The sequence below is a fragment of the Polypterus senegalus genome, chromosome 8 (genome assembly GCF_016835505.1).
Source record: "Polypterus senegalus isolate Bchr_013 chromosome 8, ASM1683550v1, whole genome shotgun sequence".
Classification (NCBI taxonomy): Eukaryota; Metazoa; Chordata; class Cladistia; order Polypteriformes; family Polypteridae; genus Polypterus; species Polypterus senegalus.
This window is the reverse complement of record NC_053161.1, coordinates 182,561,410-182,570,184: the sequence shown is the minus strand read 5'-3', so window position 1 is coordinate 182,570,184 and position 8,775 is coordinate 182,561,410. Positions and strand designations below refer to the sequence as shown.

Below are 8,775 nucleotides of genomic sequence, written 5' to 3'. Positions count from 1 at the left end.
CCCCATAAATATCTAATTCAAAATATAAGCAATAATAAACTGTAAAATAAATAAAAAGTTGTGAAGGTGTGGGGTCCAGAGCACAGGTCGGGGTCAAAAATGTCTGAGTCATTTACACTAGGGACGGATGAAAGAGGAAAACGACATTGAAGAGACTCAGAAGATGTCTTTGGGGTCTTTTGGTGATTTGGTGAAGAAAGAAGCAAAATCATCAATAGAGTGACAAAGGTGTTGGAGCAGCAGGAGGACTTAAGAGAGACTTAAAGGTAGAGAAAAGGCGGTGAGCATTTCTTTCAGAGTATGCAATTAATAAGATTGTCTTTGCAGAGATACAGAGAAGAAAGAGAGGAGGGACCTACACTTATCCCTCTCTCTCTCTCTCTCTCTCTCTCTCTCTATATATATATATATATATATATATATAATTGCTGCATTGAAAAACAAAAAAGACAACAAGAACTTTGCTAAATCTAACAAGAACTGTTTACAGGAAATCTTACTCTAATTAAAAAAAAAAAAATAAAACTCAGTTCATGATCACAAAAACAAACGGCTCAGTGGCAGCCCCAGACAAACGCAGCTTCTCCGGTGACATTATTGGTTTAATAGGCCCCTATAAGGTAGGAGGACACTGAACCACCCAGCCTCTCTCCAGCTACAGCGTATTCTCGCACGTGACCCGAAAACGTAAACAGGCTGACGTCATCCCACACTGCTACAGTCTCCCTTTGTAAAACACTACAGACGCAGGACTGTTGTTGATCGAGGAAGAAGTGTGATCGAGTTCAGAAAGAATCTCATCGGCAAGAGGCAGACAGTAAGTACTTTGGAGATGCGCTTTATGGACGTGTGAGTTTTCATTCGCTCCATTAGAATCACCGCGCGCGGCGAGTTCGTGTTCGTTAGCCCCCCGCCGAACTTTGCTCGAGTGAATCCTCCTGTGGCCACCCGCGTGCCATTGCTGTTCATTCGTATCAGCGGTTCACTTCACGTGGCTGAATCCCAAATTTTAGTTCGTAGCTCCCATTCACGCGTAAGACGCTTTGATTTGTGCCTTTGTTTCTCTTTTGTCACTCCGCGGCGCTCAGTTATGACAGTTGCGGGGTTGGTGACTGGCCGGCCGTTTGAAGAGCAGTGAGGAGTCCCTCGGGCAACTTTGTGTTACTGCCTTACAGTTCTGTCAGAATGAATTTGAATCTCATCCTGTTTTTAAGTCTCTATTCAGTTTCCATGCCTGCTCTTTTATTCTTATTTTCTCCACTTCTCTAAAGATGCTCAGGTTTAGTGGCCTGGCAAATCTAACTTTCCTTGTGGTTGTGGACTTGAATGTGAGTGTACCCTATGATGGTCTATAGCTGGCTCCTGCCCTGTACAGGTACTCTGGTTTTCTTCCTGTACCCCAATAACTTTTTGTTTTGCACTGGACCACGGTGGTGAGGTGGGCTGTGTGAGTCACCTGTTTGTGTCACTCTTAGGTGAACTGTCAGGACTGGCATCCATCTTCTGGCTAAGACCCACTTTCATTTAATTAGAATATTCATGAAGGTCAATAATGATCCACTTTTACTCTGCTGTCCCCCGCCAAACCCCCAACCCTTTTAGGGTTACCCATAGCAAACTGGTCCATCAGAAGCACAAATGGAGCGTTATGAAAAACTGAGGCACACAAGGCCTCTACCGTGCCAATCTCACAATACTGGGAGCTGCTGCTGTTTAATAAGAGTTTATTAATGTGTTAATTACTAAAATATTTGTGACTAGCCGACGCCCACCGTAGCATATGGCGGTGTAAGAATAGGATCGGAAAACAGTGAGAAAGGATGTGAGAAATCAAGAAGAAAGAAATACTTCTTGAAAGCCGCAGTTGTGAATAGGTGTTTTGCTGGAGATGACAAATAATGAGTCGAAAGATCTAACCCTAGAAAAAGCCACGTACAACTGACCGTGGCTGAAGACTGGTTGTTGTAGATTAATTCAAATCTTTGCAAATGTTTGTCATTGGGACTTGTTGATAGTCATGGAGAAGGCGAGTCTGAGTGGGAATTGTGTGCATTTAAATTTGAAAGGGAGATTGATGTCGGAAGGAAGGAGATTCTGGGAATGAAGATTGTTTCAGAATTTTGGATAGCAATCAGTTTGCACTCAATAATATGTGTATGCATTCAGGTAACGATGAGTCTTGTTCTGTTGCAAAGACTTTTTGATGGCATAATATTTCGGAGGAGCATAACTATGGCTCTTTCCTTTAGATGAAGGATATGGGGAGGCATGCCAGTTGGTGTGAGGGTGTGTAAAAACTCCTGTGGGTACGTAAGTTGATCATTAGGATTGTCACTGACCACTGTATCTACACTCTTGAAAGTCACTTTTTCACCCTGTATAAGATCAAGAACTTTGTTAATATGTAGAGAATCGTCGTTTGTGACGATCAATATTGCTTTTGCAGCAAGTTCTTGTGGAGTCACAGTCGAGAAATTAATATTACCGTAAAGTTGAGCAACTGGGTCTAATTGTTGTGGTAAACATTGAGAAGGTAGAAATCTGAAGCTACTTTTTGTTCGTGGAGGATGTCAACACAGGTTGGAGTATAAAGTAGGATGAATTCGGTGACTGGGAGATGAAATTGTTGAAGTCATACCTTAGCACTTGAGTATTACATTAATTTCCAAGAGAGCGTACATCGGGGCAGTGTCAGCGGAATATTTAGTAAACAGGTCTTTGCAAATTGCCAGTTTGTGTTTGCCATAGGTCCGGGATGTTGACAGATTCCCCAAAGGCACAAATGATAGTGAAGAGTTGTCTCATATGTACGGGCATCTTAGTTTGTGTAGCTTCATAAAGAGTGTCTTGCCATATCTTGTCATCGTTAAGGAGACCTAACTCTTGACATGCTGCTTTAAATGAGCTGCATATGTTTCCATTTATGGTTCTAAGCTCCTGGAAAGTAATAGCTCCTGAAAACCGAGTTAAGAGGGTGCAGAAGTAGTACCGTTCAGAGTCTTGAATAGAGACAATTGGCATTCTACGTATAGCGTTACTTTTTCGGAGTCGTCGCTTCCACTCGCTAGCCTTGCAATCGAAAGTATAATAGTGTGGAATGTCTATATAGTGGAGTGATTTCGCATGAGTATCCATCTTATTCCGATCAAACCATGCTGTTAGCAAGGTTTTTCTCTTTGCTTCTTGATTTAAGGTTTCTTCTACGAGACCTTCATGAAACAGGACAGTTTGTTATTTGTAAAGATGGACAGGTAATCGTATTATTGTGTGAGATTTGTCTGACATACTGTACTCATTAAGACGCCACATAGCTTTTGGAGCACTAACATATCTTCCGTCCAAGAAAGTTGTGATTTCATCATGAACCAAGTCATCGTTAGCATGTTCTTGTTGTAAGGTAACAGAAGCTGCATCATAACCTTTGTGAACATATTTGTAGAGATATTTGATGGACTTTATAGATGAGCAAACTTCGACATTAATATGTGCATTGAATTTTTTACTCAACCAAGGGTTGTATGGAACTATCCATCGATTATCAATTATAAACTTGCCTATTTGTGCAGTTGGCTCTTCTCTTCTGCAGTAGATTGGGTACCCATTAATGTTTTTTTGTGTGTGTTCCTTGTGATCTTTCGAGAATCGCTTGGTACAAGTACCATCCTTCATGCACAATGTCAAGTCAAGTAGAGCTTTGTCATCCTAACAATATACTTACAGTACACAGTTAGACGAAATATCGTCCTCCAGAGTCAAAAGATGCAATACACAAGATATATATATGATATATAACTGTATATATCAGTTATATGTACTGAGATATATAACTGTATATTTCTTTTTTATTATATATATATATATATATATATATATATATATATATATATATATATATATATATATATATATATATATATATATATAAAAATATACAGTGTTATGTAGTGCTATGTAATCCAGAAAGGGTAAGGAGTAAAGAGTCCAGTGTGGGGGAGGGCAGCATGGTATTCAGGAGCCGGACTGTCTGAGGAAAGAAACTAATGCACAATCTAGCAGACCTGCTCCTGATGCTGCAGAGTCATCTTCCAGCTGGAAGAGGTGTAAACAGTTGGTGGGAGGGGTATTGGGGAGCAGCCATGATGCTAGTGGCTTTATGAAGGCAGCGTGAGGTGTAGATCTCCTGCAGACTGGGTAGTGAACTGCCAATAATGCGCTCAGCGGTCCGCACAATACTCTGAAGGGCTTTGCGGTCGGAGGCATGGCAGTATCCATACCAGACTTGATGCAGCTGGTCAGGACGCTCTCTATGGTGCCTCTGTAGAAGGTGGTAAGTATGGGTTTGGGGAGGTGCACCTTCTTCAGTCGTCGCAGGAAGTAGAGACGCTGCTAGGCTCTTTTTGTAAGATAGGTGGTGTTTTTGGTCCAGGACAGGTCCTCTGTGATGTGAACACCGAGAAACTTGGTGATCTTCACTCTCTCTACTGTGACGCCATCAATGCTGAGTGGAAGATGGTCAGCCTTGGTCTTCATGAAGTCAACAATCAACTTTTTTGTCTTTTCAACATTAAGAGACCGATTATTGTCTTTGCACCAAAGTGCCAGCCGTTCCACCTCTTCACTGTACGCTGCATCATCGTCGTTCTCGATGAGTCCCACTACTGTAGTATCATCGGCGAACTTGATAATGTGGTTTGTGTCAGAGTTGGAAGTGCAATCATGGGTCAGCAGTGTGAAGAGTAGCGGGCTCAGCACACAACCCTGGGGGGCACCTGTGTTCAGTGTGATGGTGTTAGATCTTAAATTCCCAATCTGTACTGTTTGGGGTCTTCCAGTGAGAAAATCCAGTTGCAGGTGGAGGTGTTAAGTCCAAGCAGATTCAGCTTACTGAATGCTGTTCAATGCTGTTGGATTACCTGCTGTACCGCATGGTCCATGTACCATGCATTTAGTAACAATTTCAAATAACTTACGGTCAGTGACAAGGTTAGAGAGTTCAGGAGTGACATATTTATCAATGTCATCTTTGGTTCTTATTTTAGAATTATTGTGAAGAGTAAACAGCATGTGGGCATGAGGATGGCCGCACTTCTGAAATTCAATTACGTAAATATATAATATGACAACTCCAAAACGATGTTGTTGTCGAATGTCTGTAAGTAATTCCTGCAGCTTAATTCAAAAGACTCGTACTACAATATCAGGTCTGTGCTCTGGTCTTTGGGTATCCAACAGTGCATGTAGAATTTCTAATGCAGGATTACATGTGAAAGTGATAAATAATTCAGGCTTTCCGAATGTATGTACTATGGCCATGACATCCTGATAGTTTTGTTACATGTATCATGGACTTCCTGCAAATGTGGACGGTAATATGATCATTTTGCCTACACGTACATTACAGGCCAAAAGTTTGGACACACCTTCTCATTCAATGTGTTTTCTTTATTTTCATGACCATTTACATTGGTAGATTCTCACTGAAGGCATCAAAACTATGAATGAACACATGTGGAGTTATGTACTTAACAAATAAAGGTGAAATAACTGAAAACATGTTTTATATTCTAGTTTCTTCAAAATAGCCATCCTTTGCTCTGATTACTGCTTTGCACACTCTTGGCATTCTCTCGATGAGCTTCAACAGGTAGTCACCTGAAATGGTTTTCCAACAGTCTTGAAGGAGTTCCCAGAGGTGTTTAGCACTTGTTGGCCCCTTTGCCTTCACTCTGCTATTTTAAAGAAACTAGAATATAAAACGTTTTCAGCAAAATACCCGCGCTTCGCAACGGAGAAGTAGTGTGTTAAAGAAGTTATGAAAAAGAAAAGGAAAAATTTTAAAAATAACGTAACATGATTTTTAATGTAATTGTTTTGTCATTGATATGAGTGTTGTTCTCATATCTATATATATATATATATATATATATATATATATATATATCACTCTCTCTCTCTCTCTCTCTCTCTCTCTCTCTATATATATATATATATATATATATATATATATATATACATACACTAATAAAAGGCAAAGCACTCACTCACTCACTCACTCACTGACTCATCACTAATTCTCCAACTTCCCGTGTGGGTGGAAGGCTGAAATTTGGCAGGTTCATTCCTTACAGCTTCCTTACAAAAGTTGGGCAGGTTTTATATCGAAATTCTACGCGTAATGGTCATAACTGGAAGCAGTTTTTCTCCATTTACTGTAATGGAGATGAGCTTCAACGCCGTAGGAGTTTAGTGTGACATCATCACGCCTCCCACGTAATCACACAGTACATAGAAAACCAGGAAGACCTCAAAAAAGCGCTGAAGAAAACATGCATTATATAATTGAGAAGGCAGCGAAACAATAAGGAGCGAGTGACATATACAACCATATTCATGAGTTCTGCTACTTTGGAAACAAAGCACGATGTAAACCTACACTTTAAATTAAGTTCATAGACAGGCTGCCGCTGGCGTTTGTAATTTAGTGCCTGCCCATATAAGGCCGTCCGTCAGCCATTCAATAGCAAACTGCCACGGGTAAATATTCACGGGTGAAGGACTGTGCTTATGGAGAGGAAGATGAGATGGTCAGGGTGGTGTTTGACACAAACTCAGCGAAACTGCGAGAGAAATTTTTAAGTGCCAGGACTAAGGTAACATTAAATACAGCAATGGACATAGCAGGAGATTGCACCAGCACAGCTGGGAACCTTCGATGCATGTACACCGAGTGGCTCACGTGAACTGACGCAGTGCACAGATAAAAGGCAACAGTTCCAAAGAGCTGAACAAAAACCGAATTACACAATTGAGAAGGCAGCAAAAAATATGAAGCGTCTCATACATAGAATCATATTCATAAGTGCAGCTACTGCGGAAACAAAGCACACGTTGGAAAAAGTCAATGTCCCGCTAAAGGAAGACAGTGTAAAAAAAACCCGTGCATGCAGTGTGTCAGGTCTCAGATAAAGAGGAAGACGAGCTGTTTATTGATGCAGTAAGAACAATCGATGAATGAAACCTGTCATCTTTACAACGATTGACAAACACGGAATGTAACTTGAACACAACACATCGTACAAATACGACCCTGATTGAAACAAATAATGATAATCAAATCCTTGATGACAGCAACATTCAATAACACTCACAAAACAATTACTGTATATTGACAATCATGTTACGTTATTTTTAAAATGTTCCCTTTTTCATAACTTCTACTTCTCCACTGCGATACGCGGGTATATATATAAATGTATATATATACCCCGATCTACAGTACATACTCTCATAGACAAGCCACACGCTGTGGCTGCAATTGTAGAGTCTTAGCCTCTAATGCCGACATTCGAGGTTGATTCGAGGGGATGTACTGACTATGTACGCGCTACCGATTCATTTTACCTTCGCATCTCCTTGGTTTGGGACGTATGAAAAAATATTAGGTTAATGCAGAATCATGTTACGTTATTTTAAAAATTTTCCCTTTCTTAGCACAAGCACAGCTGAGAAGCTTCGATGCATGTACTCCATAACAGCGTTAAAAATAACGCATTTAATCACACTTTCAATTCCAAGCAAACGGGAACTTTTGTCAATGCATGATTTCCTGGTACATCCATTACACTGATGCACACATCACAGCTACAAAAATGTTAGAGTCGGAATAAAGCGCGTTCCTACGACTGATCATTTCGACTTCGGCGAAGCCTTGATAAAAGCATGGTTTTGTGCACACTGAAAAGCAAGCAAAATTAGATGCATTACAGAAAGCGGACTTTGTGGCTCTTACTGGGGATCATTGGACTTCTGTGACCGTTAGTAATTCTAATTACATCTAATTACAAAATGTTCAATGATCACACTGTTTTAGCCTAATGTACAAAATAATTTTGGCTAAGGTTACTCAGAGTTTAAAGATTAAGTTGGTCAAATTACCTTTTATGTTTCTGACTTATTTTTTTAAGAAGAAAAACTGCACTTTATGTTGAAATTTTGGTTATTATTATTTAAAGACAATACTATTCTGAAAATCTACTTAAAGTACTTAAACTACCACTTTATTTTTAAGTCTGCCCAATTTTAACCAGGGATGATATTTTTGTTTCTGTTTTGAATTCAAATGCAAAGGCTTTTTTTTTCAGAAATTAAAACAGCTTCAGTTTACAATATTCATGTACATGTCTATTATTTGATTCTGTCGCCCACTAAAACACTTTTAAATTAAAAAAAAACATTTGCGATTTGGGGCAAATTTACGTGTCACGATTACATACGATTAATCAAGATTAATTCTTACACAGCCTCTAATTAATTGGATTAATTTTTTAATCGAGTCCCACCCTAATATATATATATGTAGATTTGTATATATATATATATATATATATACATTATATATGTAGATATGTATATGTGTATATACAGTATGTATATATATGTGTGTGTGTATATACAGTATGTGTATATATATATAACTGTATATATATGTTTATATATGTGTCTGTGTGTGTATATATAACACTCATGACAATGACAAAACAATTACATTGTCAATCATGTTACGTTATTAAAATGTTTCCTTTTCTTTTTCTTCTCGCTGCCAATGCAGGTATTTTGCTATATATATATATATATACTAGCAAAATACCAAGCTTACGCAGCGAGAAGTAGTGTGTTAAAGAAGCAATTAAAAGAAAAGGAAACATTTTGAAAATAACGTAACATGATTGTCAATGTAATTGTTTTGTCACTGTTGTGAGTGATGAGTGTTGTTGT

At 39.0% G+C, this 8,775-nt stretch overlaps 1 protein-coding gene across 1 annotated transcript in view; it reads left to right on the top strand.

Moving 5' to 3' along the window:
* Positions 1 to 756: 756 nt before the first annotated feature.
* Positions 757 to 8,775, top strand: part of LOC120534746 (zinc finger protein 93-like) — a 96,091-nt gene continuing 88,072 nt past the window's right edge. Inside the window, exon 1 of the mRNA XM_039762327.1 lies at positions 757 to 817. The gene's annotated coding sequence lies outside the window, so the exon portion shown is untranslated. The remainder of the gene's footprint in view (positions 818 to 8,775) is intronic.